Source organism: Babylonia areolata, chromosome 29 (genome assembly GCF_041734735.1).
Source record: "Babylonia areolata isolate BAREFJ2019XMU chromosome 29, ASM4173473v1, whole genome shotgun sequence".
Classification (NCBI taxonomy): Eukaryota; Metazoa; Mollusca; class Gastropoda; order Neogastropoda; family Buccinidae; genus Babylonia; species Babylonia areolata.
This window is the reverse complement of record NC_134904.1, coordinates 7,093,516-7,111,015: the sequence shown is the minus strand read 5'-3', so window position 1 is coordinate 7,111,015 and position 17,500 is coordinate 7,093,516. Positions and strand designations below refer to the sequence as shown.

General features: G+C 47.9%; 1 protein-coding gene across 1 annotated transcript in view; it reads left to right on the top strand.

Annotated features, from left to right (window-relative positions):
• Window positions 1-17,500, top strand: part of LOC143274599 (angiopoietin-related protein 7-like) — a 213,148-nt gene that overhangs the window by 88,269 nt on the left and 107,379 nt on the right. The window lies entirely within an intron of this gene.

Here is a 17,500-nt window from a genome sequence, read left to right as displayed (position 1 = left end):
GTGTGTGTGTGTGAACATACAGAATACTCGTTTCTACGATCGTCTACGTGTCTTCTTAACTCGCAAATTGTGAAAACATCCCTTTCATCTTCGCCGCCTCCAAGTGGCAAGGGCCAGAAAGAGATGCACACATCTATCACAGAGACAAAACAGGCGTCTGCACTCGATACATTCGTCGTGCGATACATGGCTTGAACTCCCTGTTCTGATCGTGTACCGGGCACATTTTGTTATCTCCGCTTTTAGGAGGAAAAACAACAATAACAACAACAACGACAAAAAAAGCCGTGGGCAAAAATACTCGGTATTCGACAAGACTATGGCATACGCGCCCAGCTAGCTGTCTTGCAAACGTGGAACAATGTGTAGCAAAGTCCACACTGCCGAAATGGTGGCACCACCACACACTTCCTGCATCCCCAATGCCCCTCCTGTTTTCAGCACACAGTATTTTGTCAATATCCTTTCGATTTTCATTTTACCAACAACCCCTTCATTACCATGGCACGCATCACGTAGGTGCGTAGTGACGTCACTGATGACGTCATCAGAAGAAGGGGAAATAACTCTGGAAGGCTGAAAATTCACCACAGTTTTATGTACATAGTGGTGTATCTCCAAGACCATTTTCTTAGATTTAGGCTTATTGGTTTGGATGTTGTTTTATGACTTGAAGCACCACTTTCTAGTGTTTTCCCCCGGACCCTGTGGCCTTGATAAAAAAATCATCCTTCAAGGACTGTTGAGGGAGGGAGATGGCGAGAAAAAAACGAAAGACTAAACATTACAGAGTGGACAGGAATCCATTCACAGAGACCCGGGCTATGTATGTATGATAGTCAGTCGTGTCTTGACTATGACCATCAGAACAGCAGAGGAGGCAACTGCCGTTCCGACTAGTTGGGCTAGAATTTGATTATAGTGGAGAGTGCCTTGCCCAAGTTACATCCCCACTCTCTCGGCCAAGAGGGTTTTTAGGACAGTCGGCGTTGGAATGGTTCCCAAAGGCCAACTAGCCCACTTGGCTGCAGCACAAAGAGCCAGTGCAATTTTGCCTCCTAGCTTGAGAGTCATAGTCCTTCACAAAAGACTAAGCTGTAAATGATTTCCCATTGACTGGTGAAACACCGGGCTGTGACACACACGCAAACGACAGACAGGCAGCCTGGAGGAATCTGGTGAACACTTCCTCCTCACAGCAGGTGCACCAATGACTCTCCGCCAGGGTAAAGAGAGAGAAGAAGAAGAAGAAGAGAAGATTAACCTTCACACCGTGTAGATCTGTTATTTATTGTTCCAGACTTTTTTTCTTTTCTTTTTTTTTCCCCTCTTTTTGCCGATGTTTTAGATTTCCAGTCTCAAGGCGCTGGTGTGAGTAAGAGAGTGTAGTGTTTATTGTGACAGTGTCACCCTGGGGTGTGGCGGGTGGTGGTGGTAGCGCGCAGCAGGGGTGGTGGGGGTACCCACCCGTTCGCCAGTCCAGTTAACACAAGGAGAGATGTCAAAGATTCTTTCGTTTCCTGTCAAGTGACGGATTGGGAGTTTTTGTTGAAGGTCAGAGTGGCGGCGTGTGGATGGATACGGGTAGAGGAGGAGGAAGACGAGTAGTACTATACGGGGAGGGAGGGGATACTTGCCGTGTGGGGAGTAAGGAAGGTGATATCGCTGTGTGTGGAGGGTGGGGAGGGAGGGAGGTGATATCGCTGTGTGTGGAGGGTGGGGAGGGAGGGAGGTGATATTGCCGTGTGGGGAGGGTGGGGAGGGTGGGGAGGGAGGAAGGTGATATTGGGGAGGGGGGATGGTGAGGGGGGGGGGGCAGAGGGGGGGGGGAGGGAGGAAGGTGATATTGCCGTGTGGGGAGGGAGGAAGGTGATATTGCCGTGTGGGGAGTAAGGAAGGTGATATTGCCGTGTGGGGAGGGAGGAAGGTGATATTGCCGTGTGGGGAGGGAGGAAGGTGATATTGCCGTGTGGGGAGTAAGGAAGGTGATATTGCCGTGTGGGGAGGGTGGGGAGGGTGGGAGGTGATATTGCCGTGTGGGGAGTAAGGAAGGTGATATTGCCGTGTGGGGAGGGTGGGGAGGGAGGAAGGTGATATTGCCGTGTGGGGAGGGTTGGGGGGGGGGAGGTGATATTGCCGTGTGGGGAGGGTGGGGAGGGATGGAGGTGATATTGCCGTGTGGGGAGGGTGGGGAGGGTGGGGGGGGGAGGGAGGTGATATTGCCGTGTGGGGATGGTGGGGAGGGAGGAAGGTGATATTGCCGTGTGGGGAGGGTGGGGTGGAAGGAAGGTGATATTGCCGTGTGGGGATGGTGGGGAGGGAGGAAGGTGATATTGCCGTGTGGGGATGGTGGGGAGGGAGGAAGGTGATATTGCCGTGTGGAGAGGGTGGGGAGGGAGGAAGGTGATATTGCCGTGTGGGGAGGGTGGGGAGGGAGGGAGGTGATATTGCCGTGCGGGGAGGGTGGGGAGGGAGGGAGGTGATATTGCCGTGTGGGGAGGGTGGGGAGGGTGGGGAGGGAGGGAGGTGATATTGCCGTGTGGGGAGGGTGGGGAGGGAGGGAGGTGATATTGCGCTGTGGGGAGGGTGGGGGAGGGAGGAAGGTGATATTGCCGTGTGGGGAGGGTGGGGAGGGTGGGGAGGGGGGGAGGTGATATTGCCGTGTGGGGAGGGTGGGGAGGGAGGAAGGTGATATTGCCGTGTGGGGAGGGTGGGGAGGGAGGAGGTGATATTGCCGTGTGGGGAGGGTTGGGAGGGTGGGGAGGGAGGGAGGTGATATTGCCGTGTGGGGAGGGTGGGGAGGGAGGAAGGTGATATTTCCGTGTGGGGAGGGTGGGGAGGGAGGAAGGTGATATTGCCGTGTGGGGAGTGGGGAAGGAGGGAGGTGATATTGCCGTGTGGGGAGGGTGGGGAGGGAGGAAGGTGATATTGCCGTGTGGGGAGGGTGGGTTTTTCGGTTGTTGTTTTTTTCCGTTTTGAAATTTTGAATTTCATTTTTGATTTTATTTTTTACACTAGAGGGCTGGGTTGGAAAAAAAAAAGCATCACATACTTGATTATTTCAGTACCCTGTTTAATGACATATTCATTCATACTCTCTCTCTCTCTCTCTCTCTCTCTCTCTCTCTCTCTCTCTCTCTCTCTCTCTCTCTCTCTCTCTCTCTGTCTGTTTCACACTTTCTTTGGATACACCCCACCCTCCCTTCTTCTTCACCCACTCCCCATTTCTCCTCCTTCCCCTCTTCCTCAGCTCCTCCTCCTCTTCCGGTGGTAAACATGGATGGCGGCAGTGAATGGGTGTGGGAGAAATCACACCGTGTGGAACATGTGGTACATGCTTGTGTGTGTGTGTGTGTGTGTGTGTGTGTGTGTGTGTGTGCGTGCGTGCGCGCGTATGTGTATGCAGCTGCATGTTCTGTGTGTGTGTGTGTGTGCATGCGCGCGTATGTGTATGCAGCTGCCTGCTCTGTATCTGTATCTGTGTGTGTGTGTACGCGCGCGCGCATGTGTGTGTGTGTGTATGTTTGTGTGCGTGTATGCATGCGCGCATGCGTATGCATGTGTGTGTTCTGTTTCTCTGTGTGTATGTGTGTGTGTGTGTGTGTGTGTGTGTGTGTGTGTGTGTGTGTGTGTGTGTGTGTGTGTGTGTGTGTTCTTTAGTTTAACGTCTCTTTACTATCAGTGATATTAGACGATTAATAAAAAAAAAGGGGGGGGGTAGGGGTGGAGGGAGGGGGAGGGGGTTGCGATGGGAGAGGGAAGAGGAAAACAGAAAAGGTAGAAAACTACCAAAAATGCATAACTAACATGCAGTTACATTTAACAGTAGCAATTCAATAATGATAATAATAATCAGAAACCATTAACACAATTCTGAAGTACATTAAAGGTATATAGAAATAGGGCTATGAACTAATGCCTGTGAAAGTTCGACCATAAGAACCTCGTCAGAAATAACTTTTCAAAAATCATCTGCAGAATAGTTATTCCCTTTGAAATACTTGGGCAAGAAGGTACTAACTGCTGATAGTGAAACAAACAATGATGCAAGCTGAACTGCTTACCACAGATGCATGTAACATTTTTACTATACTTTGTCTCCAGCGCATCAAGTTTTATACGAAGGAAAGTAGAGGTTTTTAATCTTGTATAGCAAGCTGATTGATTCGGTATCTTTTCTTTAATAATATTCTCGGGGAATAATGTCCTTTATGTTTTAAAAACTGAAAATCAATGTCAGATCTTACTGTCAGTTCACCAGCATTGAAATTTGTTGTCACTGAAGTGTATCTCACAGCGGATTTTGCTGTTGCTAACTCATGTGTGTGTTTGTGTGTGTGTGTGTGTGTGTGTGTGTGTGTGTGTGTGTGTGTGTGTGTGTGTGTGTGTGTGTGTGTGTGTGTGTTGCTCCTTGGTTTCTTTCAGTGTAGAGAATTCTCTGCTCCATCAGTGCTCTGCCTCAAGTCTGCCTGCAGTGCCAGACTTTTTTCAGGATGAGCAGGAAGAGGAGTAGAGGAGCGTACAGCGTGTTTGTGGTTTTTGGACCCCACCTCCTCCACCATTTCATTTCCCCCGCCAACCAACACCACCATCCTCACACAACATCCACCTCCCACCTTTCACCACCACCATCACACCCTCCAACAACACACACACACACACCACACACACACACACACACAACACACACACACACACACACCACCACCACCACCACCATCACACCCCCGAACACACACCACCACCACCACAACCACCACCACCCTCAGACCATCCCTCATCCCCCCCACCCTCCCCACTCACCTTGTTCCATCATGGACTCCTCCTCCTCCTCCTCCTCCCCCTCCACCTCCTCCTCCTCCCTCCTCCCTCCCTTCCTCCCTTCACAGCAGGCTACTTCCGTCTCCAGTGAGCATCCTGTTGTGTGTATTGGGGCCGATTCTCCTTTACCTGTCTGCTTCAATCACTGTGTTCCTGTCTTGTGTGGGACGATGGCTGGGTGGGTTTTCTGGCATCATACAGATCCCTTCCAGAAACCTGTCTAGATATCTAGCTAGCAAGCTAGGTATCCACCTGTTCGTTGTTGCCATTGTCTGTCTGTCTCTGTTTTGTCTGTCTGTGTCTTTGTGTCTACATTTGTAAATCCTTGAACGAAAACGTTATGAGTTCTCCTTCTGTCTCAGCCCCTGTGTCTCTATCATTTCTCTATCTCTATCTCTGTGTCTCTGTCTGTCTCTGTCTTTCCCTCTGTCTGTCTGTCTCTGTCTTTTCCTCTGTCTGTCTGTCTCTGTCCCTGTCTTTCTGTTTCTGTCTCTCTCTGATATCTTTTTCACCGTTTAGAACTCTGTTTCTCAGTCTCTCTCTGTCTGTCTGTCTGTCTGTGTCTCTTTCTGTCTGTCTTTGTCTCTCTCTATGTCTCTCTCTGTCTGTCTGTCTGTCTCTATTTGTCTCTTTTCCTCTGTCTCTCTGTTCTGTCTTTTCTGTCTGTCTGTCTGTCTGCCTCTCTCTCTCTCTCTCTGTTCCATTTGTCCGTCTTTGTCTCTCTCTCTATGTTTCTGTCTGTCTGTCTGTCTATATTTGTCTCTTTCCTTTTGTCTCTGTCCCTGTCTGTTTGTCTCTGTCTGTCTCTGTCTGTCTGTCTGTCTCTCTCTCTCTCTCTCGCTGTCTCCTTGTGCCTGCTGCATGAATGTTCCGGAGATTGCTTGTAATCATATGTGCAGCAGTTTCTCCCACTGGACCGCCGGGCCTGTGGTTGTGATCATCAGAGTCTGATGGAGGTTACAGGCAACTTTTTAAAATATTTTATTTTATTTTTCTATTTGCGATATGGATTCTTTACCAAGTACCAAAATAATACCATCACGATTACCGCATTGTTTGTTTACTAGAGTCTTTCTAAGTCTTTCTATGTCTGTCATTCTTTCGGTCTTAACGTTCATGTATCTATCTCTATGTCTCCGCCTCTCTCCCTATCTTTCTCTCATGTAATGTCTGTCCTGCGCGAGATATTTCTCTTGCTCTGTCTCTCTCTCTTTCTTTCTCTATCTCTGTCTCTCTCTCTGTGTACCTCAACTCTGACTCTCTCTCTCTCTTTCTTTCTGTCTGTCTGTCTCTCCGTAACTCATTTTCTTTCTGCCTTTCCCTCCATCTCTCCCCCCCTCTCTCTTTTTCTCCACCCCCTGTTTCCCCCCCCTCCCCCCTCTCCCATCCCCCTCTCTCTTTCCACCCAGAATCAGAAAGGAAATGTGGCAGTCAGAGAGAGAGAGAGAGAGATGACTCACTCACCTTCCGTTTCCAAGAGTTCCATCACCTCAGCCTCTGCCTGCTCTGTGTGTGTGTGTGTGTGTGTGTGTGTGTGTGTGTGTGTGTGTGTGTGTGTGTGTGTGGAGCTGTTACCACTGTTGCTTATCGTCCAGCCGACCGCACGGGGCCATGTTAGGTTACTGCCTAACTTAGAGGAAAAAAAAGAAAGAACCCAACAAAACAACCAAATTAAATAAACAAACAAATCAACCGCATGTAACACAAAACTCTGTCACCTCAGAAAAAAAAAGAAAAAAGATTTACCATACCCTTAACAACACTGTTCATTACAGATCTTCTTAGTCATTAACAAAGGAATAAAAAATAAAATAAAATAAAAAAAAACCGCCAGGCTGTGCTCAATGTCATCCCCAGATGTTTTAAAAAAATATATTTTAAATCGAATAAAATAAAAAATGAAAAAAGAATCAAAACAACTTCAAAGACACAAAGAGACACACACAAACACACATACGCACATACACACATACACAGACAGACAGACAGACAGACAGACACACACACACACACACACACACACACACACGAAAAAAGTTACGTAGGTATTGGGGACCAGCAGAAAACAAAAACAATTGAAAAGTTGTGTGTTTTTTCGAGCACAGGATTCCTGGATTGCGGGAACTATTTGTGTCCTGGAAGACCCCCCACCCCTAGCCCCCTTTTCCAACCCCAGGGCATTCTACGGAGGAGGGGCTGCTATGAAGACCGAGGCTAGAGAATGATAGAACGGTAGTTGTTTTGAAGCGGTCTGCACCAACACGCACCCCCCTCTGACACCCACAGCTGCCTTGATGACATGTCATTGACCCCCGCCTCCCCTAAAAAAAAAAAAAAAAAAAAAAAAAAAAAGCCACAGCAACAACAGAAAACTAACACAAAAAGAACGACAATGACCCATCAGAACAGCAGAGGAGACAGCTGCTGTCCGTCCCGACTACATGGGCTGGAGGATTATTTTATTCATCATTATATAGGCGTGTCCTGCCCAAGTTAACTCTTTCCATACGAACGGCGAAAGAGACGACGTTAACAGCGTTTCAGCCCCAATTACCATCATCAAAATATTGCAAGCGGAAGGCTCTTATACTGAAGAGGTGAATGTTGACAAAGAATACCACAATTCTGACGACGGAAGCTAAAGGTTGGGTCATTCAGACACCCACTGGACATCCGAGGGGTCTGTGTAGAGGAGAAGAGAAGACTGGCCGTACTGAGTGAGTTAAACCCCATTCTCCGGCCAAGAGGGCGTTATAGCAGGACGGTGGGTGTTGGGGTTTAACCAAAGAGCTATTCACCTGTCTATAGGCTCTTTGGTTTAGCTGGGTGTTAGGGTTTAACCAAAGAGCTATTCACCTCTCTATAGGCTCTTTGGTTTAGCTGGGTGTTGGGGTTTAACCAAAGAGCTATTCACCTGTCTATAGGCTCTTTGGTTTAGCTGGGTGTTGGGTTTAACCAAAGAGCTATTCACCTCTCTATAGGCTCTTTGGTTTAGCTGGGTGTTAGGGTTTAACCAAAGAGCTATTCACCTCTCTATAGGCTCTTTGGTTTAGCTGGGTGTTAGGGTTTAACCAAAGAGCTATTCACCTCTCTATAGGCTCTTTGGTTTAGCTGGGTGTTAGGGTTTAACCAAAGAGCTATTTACCTGTCTATAGGCTCTTTGGTTTAGCGCTGGACGCATCTGATGTCGTGTCATGCCAAGGGTGGTCTTCACAAAACTGTTTGTTTCACAGGAGTTGGTCGGTGGGTGGTGGTGGTGGTTTATGGTGTTTGTCTTTAAAACGGTTTCTGGGTTGCTGGTGGCCGCAGCAGGTCTGAGCTTCTGTGCCGTTGCTGCTGTCTTTAAACCATTTCCTTTCATGCCTTGGAACATGGATCTCAACAGGTGGTGAGACAGATTTATAAAAACGAAAATGTGTTCTGCTTTTGTTTTTTTGTTTTTAAATTTATTTATTTGTTTGTTTGTTTGATTGTTTATTTATTTATTTATTTACTTTTAGAACATGTTGATTAAAAGACTGAATTTATTAGGCTCAGTGTGTATGTATGTATGATTGAGTGAGTGAGTGTGTGTGTGTGTGGGGGGGGGGGGGTATCTCATTATTTTGGTTTTCTGATACTTTGCTTTGCTGGCGGAGACGGAAGTTTCTAAACCTGAGACAAGACACCACTTCTTCTGGGATGGATGGGTGGATGGATGGACGGATGGACGCAGGCACACATGTACGATCTCCCCGATCAGAAGCTCACTCCAAACACTAACAGCAGGCTGGTTGAGCAAACCACAGAACCATAGACAGCCAAGCCCCGTTCCGCTACCATACCACCCCACCCACACCTGTCGGGCTTTACACCCTCATGCCCTTACTGCGCCAGTGGTGGCCCTTGGGTTATTTTCAGACTGTGGAAATTAGGGCCTGATGGGGGCCTGCTCAGGGAGAGATGGGGCGCACTGGCAGGCACAACAGCACAGGCACAGGGGCCGACAGCGAGCACCGGGCTAAGGTAAATGTTTACAGCGTGGAGGTCCTCGTTCGGACAATGGATTATTATTAGCTGTTGTTGGACGAGAGAGATGCTGGGGGAGAAGAAGAAGAAGAAGAGGAGGAGGAGGAGGAGGCAAGGGTAGGGGAGAGCGGGAAGAGGAGCACACACACACACACACACACACACACACACACACACACACACACACACACACACACACACACACACACACACACACACACACACACACACACACACACACACACTCACACACACACACACACACACACACACACACACTCACACACACACACACACACACACACACACACACACACACACACACACACACACACGCACGCACACACACACACACTCACACACACACACACACACACAGAGTGAAAGAGAGAGGGAGTGAGAGACAGAGGGGGGGGAGGAGAGACAGAGAGACAGACGGAGAAAGAGACAAAGAGAAACAGGAAGAGAGACAGAGGCAAAGTGAAAGTCAGATAGAAACAGAGAGAGAACGAGAGCGAGAAAGCTAGACAGTGTGCGAGCTAGAGAGAGAGAGAGAGAGAGAGAGAGGGGAGGCGACGCGGAATAAGGTAAATGTTTACATCACGAGGCTCCCCCATTCGGGCCATACAGTATTATTCTTTGCTGTCTGTGTAGTAGAAGGAAAGAGAGAGAGAGAGAGAGAGAGAGGAGAGAGAGGTGGCTGGTGAAATGTTGTAGGTCTGTACTTGAGACATAATCAGATAAAAAGTCAATTTTCCCTCACTGCCTGAGGACAGACTTCATTTGTCTTGCATTTAATGCTGGCTCAAAGCTGGAGGAAATGGGGAAATACTCAGCTTTCCCGGGAGACGGATGATTCTCGTATCGAACTATTTTGTTTCTATTTTATATCTCGTTTTGTTGTCAAAGACAGCCTGGCTAAACCATCAGCGGAGGAACATTTTGATTGAATAACAATAATGATAATGATAATGATGATCATGATAATAATGATAATAATAATCATCATCATCATAATATGTACAAAAAACGTTATTTATTATATATATATATATATGATAGTCAGTCATGTCCGACTATGACCATCAGAACAGCAGAGGAGGCAACTGTTGTTCCGACTACTTGGGCTAGAATTTGATTATAGTGGAGAGTGTCTTGCCCAAGTACATCCCCACTCTCTCGGCCAAGAGGGTTTTAGGACAGTCGGCGTTGGGATGGTTCCCAAAGGCCAACTAGCCCACAAGGCTGCAGCACAAAGAGCCAGTGCAATTTTGCCTCCTACTTTGAGAGTCATGGTCCTTCACAAAAGACTAAGCTGTAAATGGTTTCCCTTTGACTGGAGAAACCATTGATAATACAGCTCTCACTTTGCTGTTGGCCCAAATGTAAACTTATGTCAACCTGTGATATAAGCTGAGTGTTGGGCCTACGTTATTTATTGATTATATTTATCTCCATTTCCCACTACCTGCAATGTAAAACAAGGGGCATAACAACAAATAGAAAAAAAGAAGCTTGAATACGAGTGACAATGTTAACTCACTCAGTACGGCCAGTCCTCTCTTCTCCTCTACACAGACCCCTCGGATATCCAGTAGGTGTCTGAATGACCCAACCTTTAGCTTCCGTCGTCAGAATTGTGGTATTCTTTGTCAGCATTCACCTCTTCAGTATAAGAGCTTTCTGCTTGCAATATTTTGATGATGGTAAATGAGATGAAACGCTGTTAACGTCGTCTCTTTCGCCGTTCGTATGGAGAGAGTTAAACTTCAAAGTGACTGAGTGTTCCGCCAGTCGCTGTGATCACAAAGACATGCTGACCGAACCCCCCTGACTCCAGTCGTACGTTTCTTTTCTGCATCCTTGTTTTCAGGAATGAAAAGGGACACACTTCAACAACTGAGCGTGCTCACTGTGTTGTACACGTTGTTGACCATGAATTGTGTACTTACCTTTGTGTGACGTTCAGAACTTTGAACGCGATTACCAACGTATTATGTTAGGAAAGAAAAAAAAAAAAAAAAAGAGAAAGAAAGAAAAAAGAAAAAAAATGTACACATTGCCCTTTTCTTATATTTTCACTGATAAAATGCAAAACTTTCTCTCGTTCTTTTTCTTTCTTTTTTTTTCTTTTTTTTTTAAATATGTTTGCATTTTTTTCCTTTTTTTGTTTTTGGTTTTTGGTTTCCTCTGTATGATGAAAACTATCATTAAGAAATTATAGACCCCCCCCCCCCCCACCACCACAAACAACAACAACAACAAAAACCTCTGTCCAACCTATACCGCTATAATATTGTATGAAGCTGGCCAGCTCTCAGCACAGCAGCACGTGAGTTACAGATGGAAGAAAGTCGGGCGGTGTGGTGTGCTGCGTTGTGTAATACAAGTGTGTGTGTGCACCTTCTGGCAAACCTGGAGGATCGGTGTTATGTGGGAAAGGCTGGGGGTTGGAAGGGGGTGGTGGGGGAGGGGGTGTGGTGTTTATTATCTATACACTGGTGATGATGTTACACGACGTCAGCTGTCGTTGATGATGATGTCATCTATTACGTGGTGTGCGGACTGGTGGGTGCGTGGGTGGTGGGGAGGGGGGGGCGGAGGAGGAGTAGGCCGTTGGTGGAGAGGTGGGTTTATGAAGGAGTGGGTTGAGGTGTGTAGGAGTGGGTTGAGGTGTGTAGGAGTGGGTTGAGGTGTGTAGGAGTGTGTTGAGGTGTGTGGTGGTAGTGGTGGTAGCAGTGGGTTGAGGTGTGTGGTGGTAGTAGTCGTAGAAGTGGGTTGAGGTGTGTGGTGGTAGTGGTGGTAGGAGTGGGTTGAGGTGTGTGCTGGTAGTAGTGGTAGGAGTGGGTTGAGGTGTGTGGTGGTAGTAGTCGTAGAAGTGGGTTGAGGTGTGTGGTGGTAGTGGTGGTAGGAGTGGGTTGAGGTGTGTGGTGGTAGTGGTGGTAGGAGAGGTGTGTGGTGGTAGTGGTGGTGAGAGTGGGTTGAGGTGTGTGGTGGTAGTAGTGGTAGGAGTGGGTTGAGGTGTGTGGTGGTAGTGGTGGTAGGAGTGGGTTGAGGTGTGTGGTGGTAGTAGTGGTAGGAGTGGGTTGAGGTGTGTGGTGGTAGTAGTGGTAGGAGTGGGTTGAGGTGTGTGGTGGTAGTGGTGGTAGGAGTGGGTTGAGGTGTGTGGTGGTAGTGGTGGTAGGAGTGGGTTGAGGTGTGTGGTGGTAGGAGTGGGTGAGGTGTGTGGTGGTGGGGTGGAGTGGGTGAGGGTGTGGTGGTAGTGGTGGTAGGGTTGGTTGGGTGTGGAGGTAGGGTGTAGTGGGGTAGGAGTGGGTTGAGGTGTGTGGTGGTAGTGGTGGTAGAGTGGGTTGAGGTGTGTGGTGGTAGGAGTGGTTAGGGAGTGGGTAGGTGGGTTGGTGGTGGTTAGTGGTGGTAGAGTGGGTTGAGGTGTGTGGTGGTAGTGGTGGTAGGAGTGGGTTGATGGTGGTTGTGGTGGTAGTAGTGGTTGGAGTGGGTGATGGTGTAGTGGTTGGTGTGGTGGTAGAGTGGGTTGAGGTGTGTGGTGGTAGTAGTGGTAGGAGTGGGTTGAGGTGTGTGGTGGTAGTGGTGGTGGAGTGGGTTGAGGTGTGTGGTGGTAGTGGTGGTAGCAGTGGGTTGAGGTGTGTGGTGGTGGTGGTAGCAGTGGGTTGAGGTGTGTGGTAGTGGTGGTAGCAGTGGGTTGAGGTGTGTGGTGGTGGTGGAGAGGTGTGTTGATGGAACAGTGGGTTGAGGTGTGTGGTGGTAGTGGTGGTAGCAGTGGGTGGGGGTGTGTGGTGGTGGTGGAGAGGTGGGTTGATGGAGGAGAGGGTTGAGGTGTGTGGTGGTAGTGGTGGTTGATTGGTGTGGGTGAGGATGATAGTGGTGTTTTGAGTTGAGGGTGGTGGGGTGGGTTATGTGGATGTGGGTTGAATGAGAGAGAGAGGAAGGGTTATATATATATATATATATATATATATATATATATATATATATATATACAGAGAGAGAGAGAGAGAGAGAGAGAGAGAGAGAGAGATGTTGGAGGTGGATGAGGAGGCAATTGTGTCTGTCTGTATGTCTCTGTCAGTGTGTTTGTGTGCCAGTGTGTATGTTTTATTTAGGTTAGCGTCTCTCTTTAGTTTGATTACGTAAGACAAAATGTGTGTGTGTGTGTGTGTGTGTGTGTGTGTGTGTGTGTGTGTGTGTGCGCGCTTCATTCCACTCTTCATCTTGCTATCTTCCCTTCCCCCTCCATCCTCCACCCTTCCACCCCCCCCCCCTCTTTCTCTCCCCCCCCACCCCCACTCTCAATCCATACACAGTTGATTCCATTTCGCTCACCACCCCTCCTCCTCCACGCACACACACACACACACACACACACACACGCACGGACACACACACACACAGATACACACGCACGGACACACACACACACACACACACACACACGCACACACACACACACACACACACACACACACACACCACCCCCCATTTAACCATCCCTCCACAAACACAACACACAGAAGAGGGAAAGGGAAATGACATCATCGCAATGCTTTTCACTCCATCGCCGATTAGCCAGTCAGGCTTACCAACATGGTGGATCTTCATGGGGCCACTGGTTTCCCCGATACAATTATGTATGTTAGCACACACACACACACACACACACACACACACACACACAGGTCAGGGAAAACGGACCCTTGCGCACCACAGGTCACGTCGATTGCTTTGGACTGTACTTCGTCCTCTCTTTCAGTTTGTTCATCATGTTCTCATTTGATTTTCTTGTTGTTGTTGTTGTTGTTCTTCTTCTTCTTCTTCTTCTCCTCCTTCTTCTCCTTCTTCCTGCTCCTCCTCTTCCTACAACTCCCCTTCTTGCACCTCTTCCTCTTACACCACCACCACCACCACCAATGCTTTTTTTTTTTTTTTTTTCTCACACCTACTTTTCCATCTCTCCTTCCTTCCTCTCCTCCATTACGGTTTCAATGTCTGCTTCAAAGCGACTGGTGCGACTGGTGGTCGCCTCGGCCATTAACAATTTCTTTGACAGTTTGATACCACACTGGGTGTTCTTATTCCCCCCCCCGCCCCCCCCAACCACCTGCCCCTCCCCCTCTGCCCCCCCTCCCCCATGTTTTACTTAGTTCTGTTTGTTCCTGCTCATCTTCGTCTTGTTATTCTTTTGTTCTTCTAGTTCTTCCTGTTCTTGTTGACTCACTTGTGTAAACAAAGTGAGTCTATGTTTTAAACCGGTGTTTGGTTGTGTGTCTGTGTTTTTGTTGTTGTTTGTGTGTGTGTGTGTGTGTGTGTGTGTGTGTGTGTGTGTGTGTCCGTGTGTCTGTGTGTCCGTGGTAAACTTTAACATTGACATTTTCTCTGCAAATACTTTGTCAGTTGACACCAAATTTGGCATAAAAATAGGGAAAAGTCAGTTCTTTCCAGTCATCTTGTTTAAAACAATATTGCACCTCTGGGATGGGCACAAAAAAATAAAAAATGAAGCCTAATTATATGCAAACTGCATTTACTGTTATATTTATATTTTTTGTATTCTCTAAACTTGGCACTTTGACCTCTTATTCTGACACAACAAGAAGAGGAGTCATTATTATCATTTTTTTGTTCAAACAGGAACTTCTTTTGCTAAGCATGGAATTTTTTATTTGTTTTGCAAACGTTTTGGTGCAGATAGTAAAAAAGGGAAATTACTCTCTAGGGGACTTAATTTATCACAAGTGAGTCTTGAAGGCCTTGCCTCTCTTGTTTTTGTTCTTGTTTTTCTTGTTCTTGTTCATGTTCTCTTGGGGGTGAAAAGAAAGATTTCTTGTTGAGAATTAGAGAAGGGGGGCGGGGGGGGGGGACAATTAGAAAGCCGGGGGGTAGGGGGTGGGGGCTGCAAAAGACCGGAAGGTAGATACAGGAAGTGAGGGAGGGAGGGAACCGTTGGATTCTGTGCATCTTGAAGGTCATCTTATTGTTCTTGTTGTTGTTGTTCTTCTTCTTTTTCTTGTTCTTGTTCTCCTTCTTGTCTGGAGATGTCGAGGGAAGAGAGCACGGCACCCACCCACAAGTGCATGTGCACCGAGCGATGAAGGATTCACATCAAATCCATGTTCCTGGGTGATGTCGACTGTCGGAGGGATAGAAGAGAGGGTTGAGGAGGATGGGGGTTGTGAGGGGTGGGGGTGGGGGGGGGGGGGGGGGAGAGAATGGGTGGAAGGTGGTAAGCTGTTGTCTCTGTCTGTCTTTTCTGTCTCCGTTTCTCTGTTTCCTTGCCTGTCTATGTTTGTCTCGCTGTCTATCTTTCTCTGTATCTGTGAAGAGGAGAAATAGGGAGTCTTTAACAATGGACAGAGAAAAGCAGCAAAGTTTGTTGTTGGTTTTTGGACGGGCAGATTTGATGAGAGGGGTTTGGGATAGAGATTTTTGTATTTGTATTTGTATTTCTTTTTATCACAACAGATTTCTCTGTGTGAAATTCTGGCTGCTCACCCCAGGGAGAGCGCGTCGCCATACTACAGCGCCACCCATTTTTTTTTTTATTTTTTTCCTGTGTGCAGTTTTATTTGTTTTTCCTATTGAAGTGGATTTTTCTACAGAATCTTGCCAGGAACAACCCTTTTGTTGCCGTGGGTTCTTTTACGTGCGCTAAGTGCATGCTGCACACGGGACCTCGGTTTATCGTCTCATCCGAATGACTAGCGTCCAGACCACCACTTAAGGTCTAGTGGAGGGGGAGAAAATTTCAGGGGCTGTGCCGTGATTCGAACCAGCGCGCTCAGATTCTCTCGCTTCCTAGGCGGACGCGTTACCTCTAGGCCATCACTCCACATCACTCCAGATGGTAAGACAACAACACACAACAACAATGGAAAGCTTGTGAATATGAATAGGAAGATAGAGAGTCACAGACACACAGAGAGACAGACAGACAGACAGACAGAGACAGAAACAGAGAGACAGAGACAGAGAGAGAAATGGGTCGAAGTAATAATAATCGGACGTTCCTGGTGGGAAATTGCCCGTAATGGACGATAAAGTTGTGCGGTGGGAGGGGTTGGATGCCGCATGGCTTCTTCAACAAGCGGCTTTGGAGGCTGGTGGGGAGGTTTGTGATGGGTCATTTGTTTACTTCCCGAATCTGTTCTGCGGGGTTAGCTTCTTTTGAACTCTCTCTTTCTCTCTGTCTCTCTCTCTCTGTTTCTGTCTGTCTGTCTGTCTGTCTGTCTGCCTGTCTCTCTCTCTCTCTCTCTCTCTCTCTCTCTCTCTCTCTCTCTCTGTCTCTCTCTGCCTCTCTCTCTTTGTTTCTCTCTCCCTCTCTCTCTCCCCCCCCCTTCTCTTTCTCGCTCGCTGTCTGTCTCCTTCTCTCTCTTCCCCCCCTCTCTCTCCCTCTCTGTCTCCCTCCCTCTCTCTCTCTCCCCTCCCTCTTTCCCTCTCTCTCCCCCTCTCTCCCTCTCTCTCCCCCTCTATCTCCCCCATCTCTCTCCCAACTCTCCCCCCTCTCTCTCCCCCATCTCTCTCCCCCCTCTCTCTCTCGCTCTCTCTCTCTCCCTCTATATCTCTCTTCAATCTATCTGTCTTTGGATCTCTCTCTCACTTTTCCGGGATCTTGTTCTCCCTCTGTCCCTCTCACTCTCTCGCAGGAGTGAGCGAACGCGTGAGAATGAAGGAATGAATTTTCTATCTGAGGGTATAGAATACGCAACAATGCTTTATTCATCCAGCCCTCAAAAGGAGCAAAATTGGGGGGGAAAAAAGTGAACAAATAGATTTCAAATAACATCACATAGAATTAAACGAGAAAGGAAAAAAACGAGAAAGGGGACACAGAGAGAGACAGAGAGACAGAAACAGACAGACAGACAGAAGCACGGAGACAGACAGCCAGACAGACAGACAGACAGAGGCTACACTTTATGGGAAGGGATATCACTTACAAGACAAGACAAGACAAAGTCTTTATTTCGAGTATAATAAATAAGCACTGGTGTGCTTTTTTTTTACATCCGGTCCCCGCCCAGAAGAGGGTCTACACTACACAATACTAAATAAAATGAAAGCATGGTGTTTGTAGAGATACATAACAGAGAAGAAGAGAGAGAGAGAGAGAGAGAGAGAGAGAGAGAGAGAGAGAGAGAGAGAGAGGAAGGACCAAGACAGACAAACAGACAGACAGACAGGCGAGAAAGAGGGGGAAGGCGGGTTGTGAGAGGGGGGGGGGTATGGGGAGGAAGGTGGTGAGAGGCAGGAGGAGGTGGGTAAAGGAGACGGCGGGGTTAGGGGGTCGGGGTGGGGGTGGGGGGGGGCCGTCTGTGGGACAAATCTAACAGGACGTTTCTGGAGGAAAATGTGTCCGTAATGGGCGATAAGAGTGTGTGTGTGTGTGGCTTGGTTGAGGTCCTTGCCGTGGTGCTGTGTTTTGACTTTCTCCAGTAGAAGGATGGACAGAGGTTGGTAAAAATGATGGTTGTTGGGTCGATTCCCAGTCTGTGTCTCCCATTATTACCTCCCCTACAGTCTATCTGTCTCTGTCTTTTATACCTCCCCTTCAGTCTGTCTGTCTCTGTCTCTGTCTCTGTCTTTTTCCCTGTGGATCCCCGCGTCCCCACTTACCTCTCTCTCTCTCTCTTTGTGTGTGTGTGTGTGTGTGTGTGTG